We start from the raw sequence: 11,298 nt of genomic DNA, 5'->3' as shown, positions 1-11,298 counted from the left end.
GTCTATAATCTATGCATAACCTTATATCCCCATTCTTTTTCTTTGCTATAACTATTGGTGAAGCATAAGCTGAATTGGATGGTTCTATTATTCCTAGTTTTAATAAGTTGTCTATTTCATCTTTAACTTTTCCCTGTAAGTGTAATGGAATCCTATAAGGCTTCATGAAAATAGGTTTGTCACTAGTTAACTTTATGTCATGCTTTATGATATTTGTTTTTCCTGGCAAACTGGAAAAAATTTCTTTAAAATCATTGATTACATTTATTATGTCTTTTGTTTTTTCTGGAGATAAATTTTCTAAATTCAGTTTTTCCCATGTTTGGTTATCTTTAGTTTCTAGTATAAAAATATTTTGAAAACACACCTTCCAATCAGATAGAACCACAAACCACTATAAATTTGGAAAAAGACTATTTTAATAAATGGCTGGGATTTGAGAAGATTGACAGTACCTTTGAGGGATTAAAAAATTTTATATTACTTGATAATTTTGTAGCTAAGTGTGACCCGCAATTACAATCATTTATCAAAGAAAGGAATCCCAAAGTTTTGGATGATGTTACTGAGATAATAAGAACATATAAAAATGCCTATCCCAACAACCTTTTTTCATGTAAAGATAAAAAGAATATTGATCTAGTGGGATATACACAGGAAAACAATGAAAGAAGTAGAAATAGAAGTAGGGATAGCCAACATTTTAGATATAGCAATAGTAGAGATAGGTCAAACAACAGGGATGTTACATGTTATAGATGTGGGAAAAAAGGACATATGGCTATGAGATGCAGGGGAACACAAAACAGGTCAAACAGTAGGAATAATTATAATAGATCAAGTAGTACACATAATTACAATAGGACAGATAGTAGAAATAATTACAGAGCAGACAGTAGGAATAGGTACAGCAATTACAACAACAATTACAATAATAACACATACAATAGGAGTAAAAGCAGGGAATATAAAAATAGAGATTCTGACAGAGTGTTTTTTGTTAGGGAAAATAAAAACAATTTTGCTTTCTACCCAGCTTTTATTAACAATGTTCCAATAAAGGCAATCCGAGATAGTGGCTGTAACACACTCGTGGTTCGGGCTGATCTCATTGAGGCGCAATATTATAGGGGATATACAAGGAAAGTGGAGTTGGCAGATGGCAGTATAAAGGAATTTAAAGTATTTAAAGTGTTTATTGAGACACCTTTTTACACTGGCCATTGTGAGGGAGTAGCCATGCCTAACATGAGACATGATATGTTAATTGGAAACTTAACAGGTTTGAAGGAATGTTCAAGACAGGAAATTGAAGCATGGGAAAAGAAATATGAAAGGTTACAGCAGAATAGGAATACTGAAACAGATAATTACATTAGTAATATGGTAATAACCAGATCTAAGAACAAGCCAAAACAAGAAACTCAGGAACTTATTGATATGAATGATGAAATAGTTAATGGTGAAGAAGATAAAGAGAAAGAGGTTGAAATACAAGGTCAAAAACAAGACGAAACGCAAGCAGAAAAACAGAAAGATGGAACTGAAGAAATGAAAACAGAAGAATTGAAAGGAATAAACAAATTGGCTCAAGAACAAAAACAAGATAACATCATTGGGAAAACATATGACAGAATTAGTGACAGGAGAAATAATAACCCAATGGAGAAATATGTCATAGAAGAAGGAATACTATTTAGGAAAACAAAAATAAATGATAGAGAAATAAAACAATTAGTCTTACCACAAAAGTATTGGAAGGATGTCATGATTCTGTCACATGACAGTAATTTAAGTGGACATAGGGGTATAAAGAAATGTTTTAGAAATTTAGCAACTCAAGTATTTTGGCCTAAAATGAAAGGAACTATATCAAAATACATAAGATCATGTGATATGTGTCAAAGAAGGGGACTTAAGGGTAAATTAGGTAAAGCTCCATTACAGTCAATGGATGAACCAAATAAACCATTTCAAAAAATAGCAATAGACATCATAGGACCTTTAACTAAAACAGAACATAATAATAAGTACATATTGACAATAGTAGACATGTTCAGTAGATATCCTGAAGCAGTGGTATTATCCAATATAGACACAGAAAATATTATTAATGCTTTAGATCAAAAGTTCATAGTCAGACATGGGATACCAAAAACATTACTATCAGACAATGCTTCTATGTTTACATCTGAGTTATTTAAAAGATGGACATTAAAATATGGTATAGAACACATTAAATCATCGCCATTCCACCCGGAAGCCAACGGGCTTTGTGAACGCCTTAACGGTGTTATAAAAAGATCCTTAGCTAAAATTGTAGAAAATAATCAGAAAAACTGGGATCAATATATTAATTTTGTTCTATTTTCTATTAGAAATAATATTCATGAGGCAACTCAATTTTCACCATATGAGTTAGTACATGGAAGGAAACCTAGAGATGAAATACAAATTTTTAAAGAAAGTTTGATCTTAAATAAAATAGAAAAGGAAAATGACAATGAAACAGCATTAGATTTAAAACAAATATGGGCGGAAGCTTTTGAGAATAACATGAAATATAAAGAAACAGTACATGAGAACTTAAATGAAAAAAGAAAATTAAGAACATTGGAGGTAGGAGACAAGGTATTACTTTTGGTAATTGACTTAAAAAACAAATTAGGAAAACAGTGGAAGGGTCCATTTGTTGTTACAAATAAAACAAGTGAAGTAAACTATAAGATTAATATGAATGGAAAAATAAAAACATATCATATAAATAATTTGAAGTTATACAATGAGAGAAATGAAAATCAATTTCAAAATTTGGATACAGAAGTAAACAATGAAAATCAAACTCAAAAGTTAGATACAGAAACTGTGGAAAATGAAAATCAAGTAGATGAATGTTTAATTGTTTTAATCAATGAGGAAACTAATGAAAATGATATTAAAAATATTCCTATACTAGAAACTAAAGATAACCAAACATGGGAAAAACTGAATCTAGAAAATTTATCTCCAGAAAAAACAAAAGACATAATAAATGTAATCAGTGATTTTAAAGAAATTTTTTCCAGTTTGCCAGGAAAAACAAATATCATAAAGCATGACATAAAGTTAAATAGTGACAAACCTATTTTCATGAAGCCTTATAGGATTCCATTACACTTACAGGGAAAAGTTAAAGATGAAATAGACAGCTTATTAAAACTAGGAATAATAGAACCATCCAATTCAGCTTATGCTTCACCAATAGTTATAGCAAAGAAAAAGAATGGGGATATAAGGTTATGCATAGATTATAGACAGTTAAATAAGATAACTGAATTTGATCCTTACCCTATGCCTAACATTGATGACATATTACACAAATTGTCCAATGCTAAAGTATTTACAAAATTGGATCTGACAAAAGGATATTGGCAAATTCCTTTAACCAATAGAGCTAAACCTTATACTGCATTTATCACTCCTTATGGAATATTCCAATGGAACTTTATGAGCTTTGGGCTTATAAATGCTCCAGCTACCTTTAATAGGATGATGATGTCGGTTATAGGTCATAGAAAAAATGTAATCTGTTACTTAGATGATATATGCATTTTTCATGAGGATTGGAAAGAACATTTAAAAGGAATTAGGGAGATTTTTGAGTTAATTAAACAAAATGGTCTAACAGTTCAAGCAGAAAAGGTAGAGATAGGCTTAGAAGAAATCACATTTTTAGGACATAGAGTTAAAAATAATACTATCAGTCCCATTGAAGATAATGTAAAGAAGATATTAGAAATAGAAATACCAACAACACAAAAACAGATTAAATCAATACTAGGGATGATAAACTATTATAGAAAATACATACCAAATTTAGCAGAGATAGTTGATCCATTAAACCAGTTATTAAAGAAAGGACAGCCTAGAAAAGTGACTTGTAATAGAAAGTGTATAGAATCTATAGAGAAAGTTAAGCATATTTTTTCTACAAATTTGATATTGAGATTACCGGATGTTTCTAAAATATTCTATGTCACTACTGATGCTTCTGGTAGTGCTATAGGAGGTTGTTTGATGCAACAGTATGATAAATTACACCCAATAATTTATGTAAGTAGGAAATTATCTGATACTGAGAAGAGATACAGTGTCATAGAGAAGGAGGCTTTAGCTGTTGTTTGGGTTGTAACTAAGTTGGAAAGCTATTTACTGGGAAACAAATTCATATTGTTATCTGATCACAGGCCTCTTAAGTTTATGCAAGAAAAAAGTATTAAAAATGGTAGATTATACAGGTGGTTTCTAATTTTACAAGAATATAATTTTCAATTGGAGGCTATTAGGGGAGAAATTAATATTGTAGCTGACATGTTGTCAAGAGTTACAGTGAGATAAACTGTTGTAAATAATGATTATTCATTTTGATTTGTTTATGCATGTATATATATGTATATGTTCTAGTCAATGGGTATGAATAAGTTGTTTATATATGGACTATATATATTTTATTTCCTTTAAAGGAAGATAACTCAGTAAAATATAAATTGGGAATTTTATTAAATCAAGGGAGATAATTATAAAATTTCAATAATTGAAGTCAAAGGTGTAAATTAAAGTAAGTATGATCATCTACAGTCATTATTTTTTTATATAATCATTATCATCCATTAGTAAAAGGCTAGGTCAGTTTGGAAATGGTAAGTGGAGAGAAAATATACTTATTGGTACCCAACAAAAAAGTTAGGTAGAATAATTTGGAAAGTTGTTTTGACACAAATATTACATTTTGTCTGACAGGAGGGGTTTGGTGTGATATGAGGCAACCACCAACGTACATATAGCCAATAACAGTATTTACTCTGAAAAACTCTGTTTTATGCCTATGGAGTCAGCAAAGGCATCTTCGTGTGTGGACTATATACATGTGTATTTACTCTGAAAAACTGTTTTATGTCTGTGGAATCGACAAAGGCATCGTCGTATGGGGACTGTATACATGTCTTGATGGACTTAGTACTATTGGTTGGTGAAACTATTACACTGTACTATACTATTTTATCGTCAATGAGTGATGATTAGAACACCGCATACCAGATATTTTCTTACTAATAACTGTATTGGAACTGTATTGTTTTCTTGGTGTCAACATTCAACTACAGTGTGAACTTTGTGACATAGGAACATGGACAATTTCACCAGGGAACTGATGAAGATGGGAAACATGATGATGTCCATCAAGATCAAGATATATGTTTGTTTTGTCTTTCCCCAAAATTTTGGCCATATATATTGTACAGACATGACAGTAGGGATAGTGTTTTAGACTGAAAAAAAAAAATTGACAAAATTTTTTTTTTTTTTTGATAAAGGGGGGAGGAAATATGTAATGACACAAGATGCGTAGAAGTTGATGTGAATCGGGTTTTTCCTAAGTAATGTGACGAGTAAGAACAGAGTAGGATAATGAACAAGAAGAATAACGGACAAGACGCCTAAGAGGACGACGCTAGGCTAGCGACGACAGAGGACTGTGCCCTTTTTATTGTTTATTAAATTGTTGAAGTTATCAGCCTGCGTTATTAAGTATATTCTTGATTCATTCTGTTGTTGTGTCATATGGACTCGCATGCACCAGTAACATATATATACTCATCAACAAAATAGACCATCAACACTCCAAATCAAGCTGTTACAGTTTTCCGTGGAAAGAATCCATTTCAAGTACCAAAAAAATAAGTAGAATCTGTCGCTAATATTCTCGTCACAACTAGATTTCAATGGGAGGAAGATGACGGAATGAGTTACGGAACTTCATTAAATTTGCTTTTGCTATTCAACGAAAAACAAAATCTGCAATCTTAAGCGCATTTTATATAAAGCTAATAACCCCAAAATAACACGAAAAAAAATTAATTTAAAAAAAAAACAACTTTTTTATCGATTCCAAAGAACAGTATATATCTAACCTTTTTTTAAAAAATCGTATTATATTATTAATATTTAAATTCAAATATATGCGTATATACATACACCAATCATTAGACCAGTAATAATGAATGCTAGTAAGTTAAGATATACTTAAGATTTGGAAATTACAAATTAATATATTATAAGACATAGACTCTTGGTATTTGTTTTAATGTGTTTAATCTTATAAATTAATAAAATAATAATTTAAATAAAAAAAAATTGGCTGCCCCGGGTGAGGATCGAACTCACAACCTCCGCATAACTTATCCCATGACCTCATGGGGAAGGTACTGTCTATAAGTACGGCGCGCTAACCGATTGTGCCACCGGGGCTGCGCAGCAAACTCAGCTTTGTAAGCGCGACATCAACGAATGTGTGTAGACAAGGCTTTTATTAGCACTGTAGGCCATCGGATAGCTTGACGTTGATAAGCATGTCAAAGTCACATGTGAATATGTAAAAGATTTTATTATAGAAATAGGACTAAGGTTTAATCAATACTTTGATACAGATTCTACTTTATTTACGGAACACACTATAATTGACTATATAATGTCACAAGCAGTCTGTCAAGAGAAACTACTATACTGAAGATTAGGCCCATGTTGTTTTTTTTTAACTGTAAAGATAAACTATATAAAGTAATGTAAATAGAATCTATAGAACCCAGTTTTTTTAAATAACTATACGATTTGTGATTGTGATTTCATATAGTTTACATGGGCTTAAAGAAATGAAAAAAAAATTCCCCATTGACGTTTTGATAGTAGTATGAGTCTATGAGAGAAATTCTGTTACTTTTGAATTTGTATCATTCTCAAGTTAAAAACACAAACTTAGAAAAAGATTAGGCCTACTTTGCATTAATTAGTAAGAAATAGGTTTATTTATAGCTCGGGTCGATTTTTAAATGTTTCTAGCTATTGTCTCTCTCTCCCTCTCTTTTTTCCTATTTCTCTCTCTTTCTCACTCTCTCTTTCTCACTCTCTCTCTCTTTTTCTCTCTCTTTTTCTCACTCTCTCTTTCTCTCTCTTTTCTCACTCTCTCTCCTTTTCTCTCTTTCTTCCTCTCTCACATACACAAGCACAGCCTATTTTCGCCCTTTGATATCTCCATACCTCTCTTATCTCTCATTTCTGTCTTCTCTCTCTCTCTCTTTGTCGTTTCTCTCCTCTCTCTCTTTTATCTCTCCTACCTCTCTCGACTCTTTCTCTTCTCACTCAAGTATATTTCTTCTTTCCCTCTCTCTTTTTTTTTCTCTTTCTCTTATCACATTTCTCTCTCTTCACTCTCTTATTAAATATAATAATAATACAAGTAGTAAAAAAATAACAATGTAAATGTTCTAATACTAAGTACCAACAAATCTTGACTCCCCCCCCTCCCACACACACACACACAGCCTAAGCCGTCATTTATTTTCAGCCCATTTAAAAATAAAACACTATTTTTATAACGAACATCTTTCAACTACACTCGCTAACAGTGTAAGGTAATACTCTTGGCCGAGGTGGATGGGCTGTAGCGATTGAGTTGGTGTGCAAATGTTTGTTTGTTTTTTTCTTTCGATGCGAAGGCTAAAGACCGGAACATGAATGACTCGTTTTCGAGAAGAGAAGAAAAAAAAACGGGTAGAGTTTGTGAGCACAATACCAAGCTCTCGGGGACCAGCTGCCCCGGGGGATAATGTCCACTTCAATCCATATTGGGTTGAACCCCCCCCCCCCGCCCCGCATCCCGGATGCTCACATTGACCACTCCACGGACCTCGGGGTCACTCATCAAAGCCACGGGTAGTCTCCCCTTCTGTTTATGCGCGGGTGTGTGTGTGTGTGACGGTGGGCGCGTGTGTGTTTATCTCTGCCATACATTCATTTGTCTCTTCCACTCTTTATTTTATTAGTATCTCCCCCCCCCCCAACCATCTTACAGAAAGAGGACGGACTGAGACAGAGTGTAAAGGTCCGTGAAAGAAGGCTACATTAGTGGAAACATTCTGTTTTCGTCATGACTACAAGTAGCTCGAGGGTTAGCAGTGGGACACGATAAAATACATGAGAGAAGCTGTGGCTTCCTTCCCCTCTCCCCGTGACAACTATTTCTACCAATTTGTATGTATTATCCCTTTTGCTAAATTGATTGCAGTTTACGGCTTGCAATAAATAGTAAAGGATAAAAAAAGCTTGAGATGATCATTTTACAAAAGATATAAAATCTAGCAATGAACCATTGTACCGAATTACCTTATTTGTAAATAAGATACCAACCACGACTATGCCAGGTTTTTTTATCTGGGGGATTTCCTGTTCAATAAAAAAGTGGACATTTTGAATGTTAAAATAATATTGTTATGATTTGTATTTCCCATTTTTCTTCACTTTTCTCTCATACAGCAAGTAGGTATAGATGACAAATGTATAACAGTACTCCCCAATGCATGCTGGTTACCGGAAGAATATGGGAGTGATTCAATAGACTCAAATGAGGAAGATCAGCGGCTGTGGTTCTGAATGCTTTTTAATGACTGTTTCAAAACTGTAGGGGCTATAGTGTAGGCTGTATGGTTCAACCGTCGTGACTAAGTCTTGATTTTTAAAAAAAGTATTGGATCAGTTTTGAATAGTTCGAATGTATCAGTTGTGCTAAACTGAATGATTATCATTGTTTATTCTTACCTATTAAAATTACGATTTTAAGATATAAATCGTACATTATAAATTGCAGACGGTCCTTCAGATAAAAAATAATTACGTTTTATAAGTAGCCTATCTATGTGTCATACTAATTAGAGACTTAAGCTCCTAACCGATTACGATAACCCCTTCCATGTTGTAATGACTCTAGGGAAGAAAAAGGACTTATAAGAAATCGATCCTGTATGTGGAATAAGAAATATGATTTTCATCTTTACGTCTCTTTAAGTTTATTAGGTTATGATTTTGTATTGGTCACTAAGTGACAGTTAGGGACTTCTTCTGTTTATGAAAGTACACTGTGCTAACTAGCCCCGCCCTTTTTTTTCTTTTTTTTTTTTTACTTGCCTCCTAAAGGTAGTTTTGTACAATCTTTATCATCACACAATGCGCAGCTCAGTCTCAATAGTACGTGATGTAAAAATGAAAGAATACTCGGTTGCTAATGGTAACACTTCAGGCGTCGCTATTTACACAAAGGAAAAAGGGTTGAATTTCAGTTTCGTCTACAATCAATGGCGTCCCACGGTTGTCTCACAAAATGTCACAGTAGATGAACGAGCACTTCAATTTTTAAAAAAGTTGATTCGTCAAGGAGGATGTGAAAGAAGAGATAGATACAGTTGACAAAAGTAATGGGCTCAGACCAATGGAGTAAAAGCATTGTAATTACTGTCTAAAGCTCCACTGTATAACTATTAGAATCACATTCTAAAGCTCCACTGTGAGCGGCAATAAGTAAGATTGTTTCAAATACTGCACAAGATTTATTGTTACCAGACCCCAATATCTGGTTATAGTCTTAGATTTTAGTGCTACGGAGAAAAAGCAAAGACTAAAACTAGACTAAGTTATTGATCCTTATGGAAATTTGTTGTGATTACAAGGACTCTTTTCTCACATACAGACAACACAACAGAAACATACACATAAATAGAACAGACACAACATAAATAGTTCATTCAGCGACTACACACTGACATCTTCATCCTTTTCATGTTTCCTGATCAACGAGTGGCGTTGATATAGTCTGGCCGAGCGTTGCCGAGTTGATATAGTCTGGCCGAGCGTTGCCGAGTTGATATAGTCTGGCCGAGCTTTGCCGAGTTGATATAGCCTGGCCGAGCGTTGCCGAGTTGATATAGCCTGGCCGAGCGTTGCCGAGTTGATATAGCCTGGCCGAGCGTTGCCGAGTTGATATAGTCTGACCGAGCGTTGCCAAGTTGATATAGTCTGGCCGAGCGTTGCCGAGTTGATATAGCCTGGACGAGCGTTGCCGAGTTGATATAGTCTGGCCGAGCGTTGCCGAGTTGATAGAGCCTGGCCGAGCGTTGACGAGTTGATATAGTCTAGCCGAGCGTTGTCGAGTTGATATAGTCTGGCCGAGCGTTGTCGAGTTGATATAGCCTGGCCGAGCGTTGCCGAGTTGATATAGCCTGGCCGAGCGTTGTCGAGTTGATATAGCCTGGCCGAGCGTTGCCGAGTTGATATAGCCTGGCCGAGCGTTGCCGAGTTGATATAGCCTGGCCGAGCGTTGCCGAGTTGATATAGTCTGGCCGAGCGTTGCCGAGTTGATATAGCCTTGCCGAGCGTTGCCGAGTTGATATAGTCTGGCCGAGCGTTGCCGAGTTGATATAGTCTGGCCGAGCGTTGCCGAGTTGATATAGTCTGGCCAAGCGTTGCCGAGTTGATATAGTCTGGCCGAGCGTTGCCGAGTTGATATAGTCTGGCCGAGCGTTGCCGAGTTGATATAGTCTGGCCAAGCGTTGTCGTGTTGATATAGTCTGGCCGAGCGTTGTCGTGTTGATATAGTCTGGCCGAGCGTTGTCGTGTTGATATAGTCTGGCCGAGCGTTGCCGAGTTCATAGAGTCTGGCCGAGCGTTGCCGAAATGAGCGTTCAATTCTAACGTTGCTACCACTGACAATTGAAGTATTTCTTTGCTTGATCTTCTGCCTCACCAGACAATTAGGTCCACGTCAATGCTGGCATTACATGTCGTTTTTGTCGAGAATCCAGCCCTGTTTCTCAGTGTCCTAGCCTCTAAGCCTAACATGTTAGAGCTGGATTTTGTATTTTTGTTGACATTTTAATGAAGTGATTCAGTTTTGTATTGCAAGCCGAGATTATAGTGGGGAGGGGGGGGGGTTATAACTTGTTTCGTTGTGTTCCCTTTTTTTAAAGAGTTCTTTTATATTAGCGGATATTTGTATCCGGCAACTTTTAAAATCAACACCGGTGTACAATATAGAATCAACAGAATGCTATAAACTATTCAATAGTTCCCGTTACATCTGCCCTCTTTCATATAATCTTGTCATTTGTTTAGTTTTCTTTGTCTTATTTGCCGCTGCTGTTGTGTCTTCACCGCAAAGGTTTTTGAGTTGTGTTTAAAAGTTATATTTTTTTTTATTGGCGTATTTCAGAATTACGTTGTAGTAACGCAGCAAGCGAGACGATTTTTTCAACCAAAAAAAAAAGTGTACATCAACTTACTCTGTCTGTCTGGTACAAATGTTGTACACGTCATTTCTCCCACTTACGACTCCCCGACCAAGTTGAAAATGTACACAATTATTGATTGTCTCTGACAAAACATAAATCATTTTTTTTTAATCAAGCAATTAAGTATTTAATTAGTCTTAATGCGTTT

The 11,298-nt window shown here is 34.9% G+C and overlaps 1 non-coding gene across 1 annotated transcript; it reads right to left on the bottom strand.

Moving 5' to 3' along the window:
- Positions 1–6,176: 6,176 nt before the first annotated feature.
- Positions 6,177–6,285, bottom strand: Trnai-uau (transfer RNA isoleucine (anticodon UAU)). The gene is made up of 2 exons: positions 6,248–6,285; positions 6,177–6,212 (listed from the first exon to the last, which is right to left on the bottom strand). It is a non-coding gene; the product is annotated as a tRNA-Ile (tRNA).
- Positions 6,286–11,298: the final 5,013 nt, after the last annotated feature.

Source organism: Biomphalaria glabrata, chromosome 1 (genome assembly GCF_947242115.1).
Source record: "Biomphalaria glabrata chromosome 1, xgBioGlab47.1, whole genome shotgun sequence".
Taxonomy (NCBI): domain Eukaryota; kingdom Metazoa; phylum Mollusca; class Gastropoda; family Planorbidae; genus Biomphalaria; species Biomphalaria glabrata.
The sequence above is the reverse complement of the archived record's forward strand: the minus strand, read 5'-3'. Positions and strand labels throughout refer to the sequence as shown.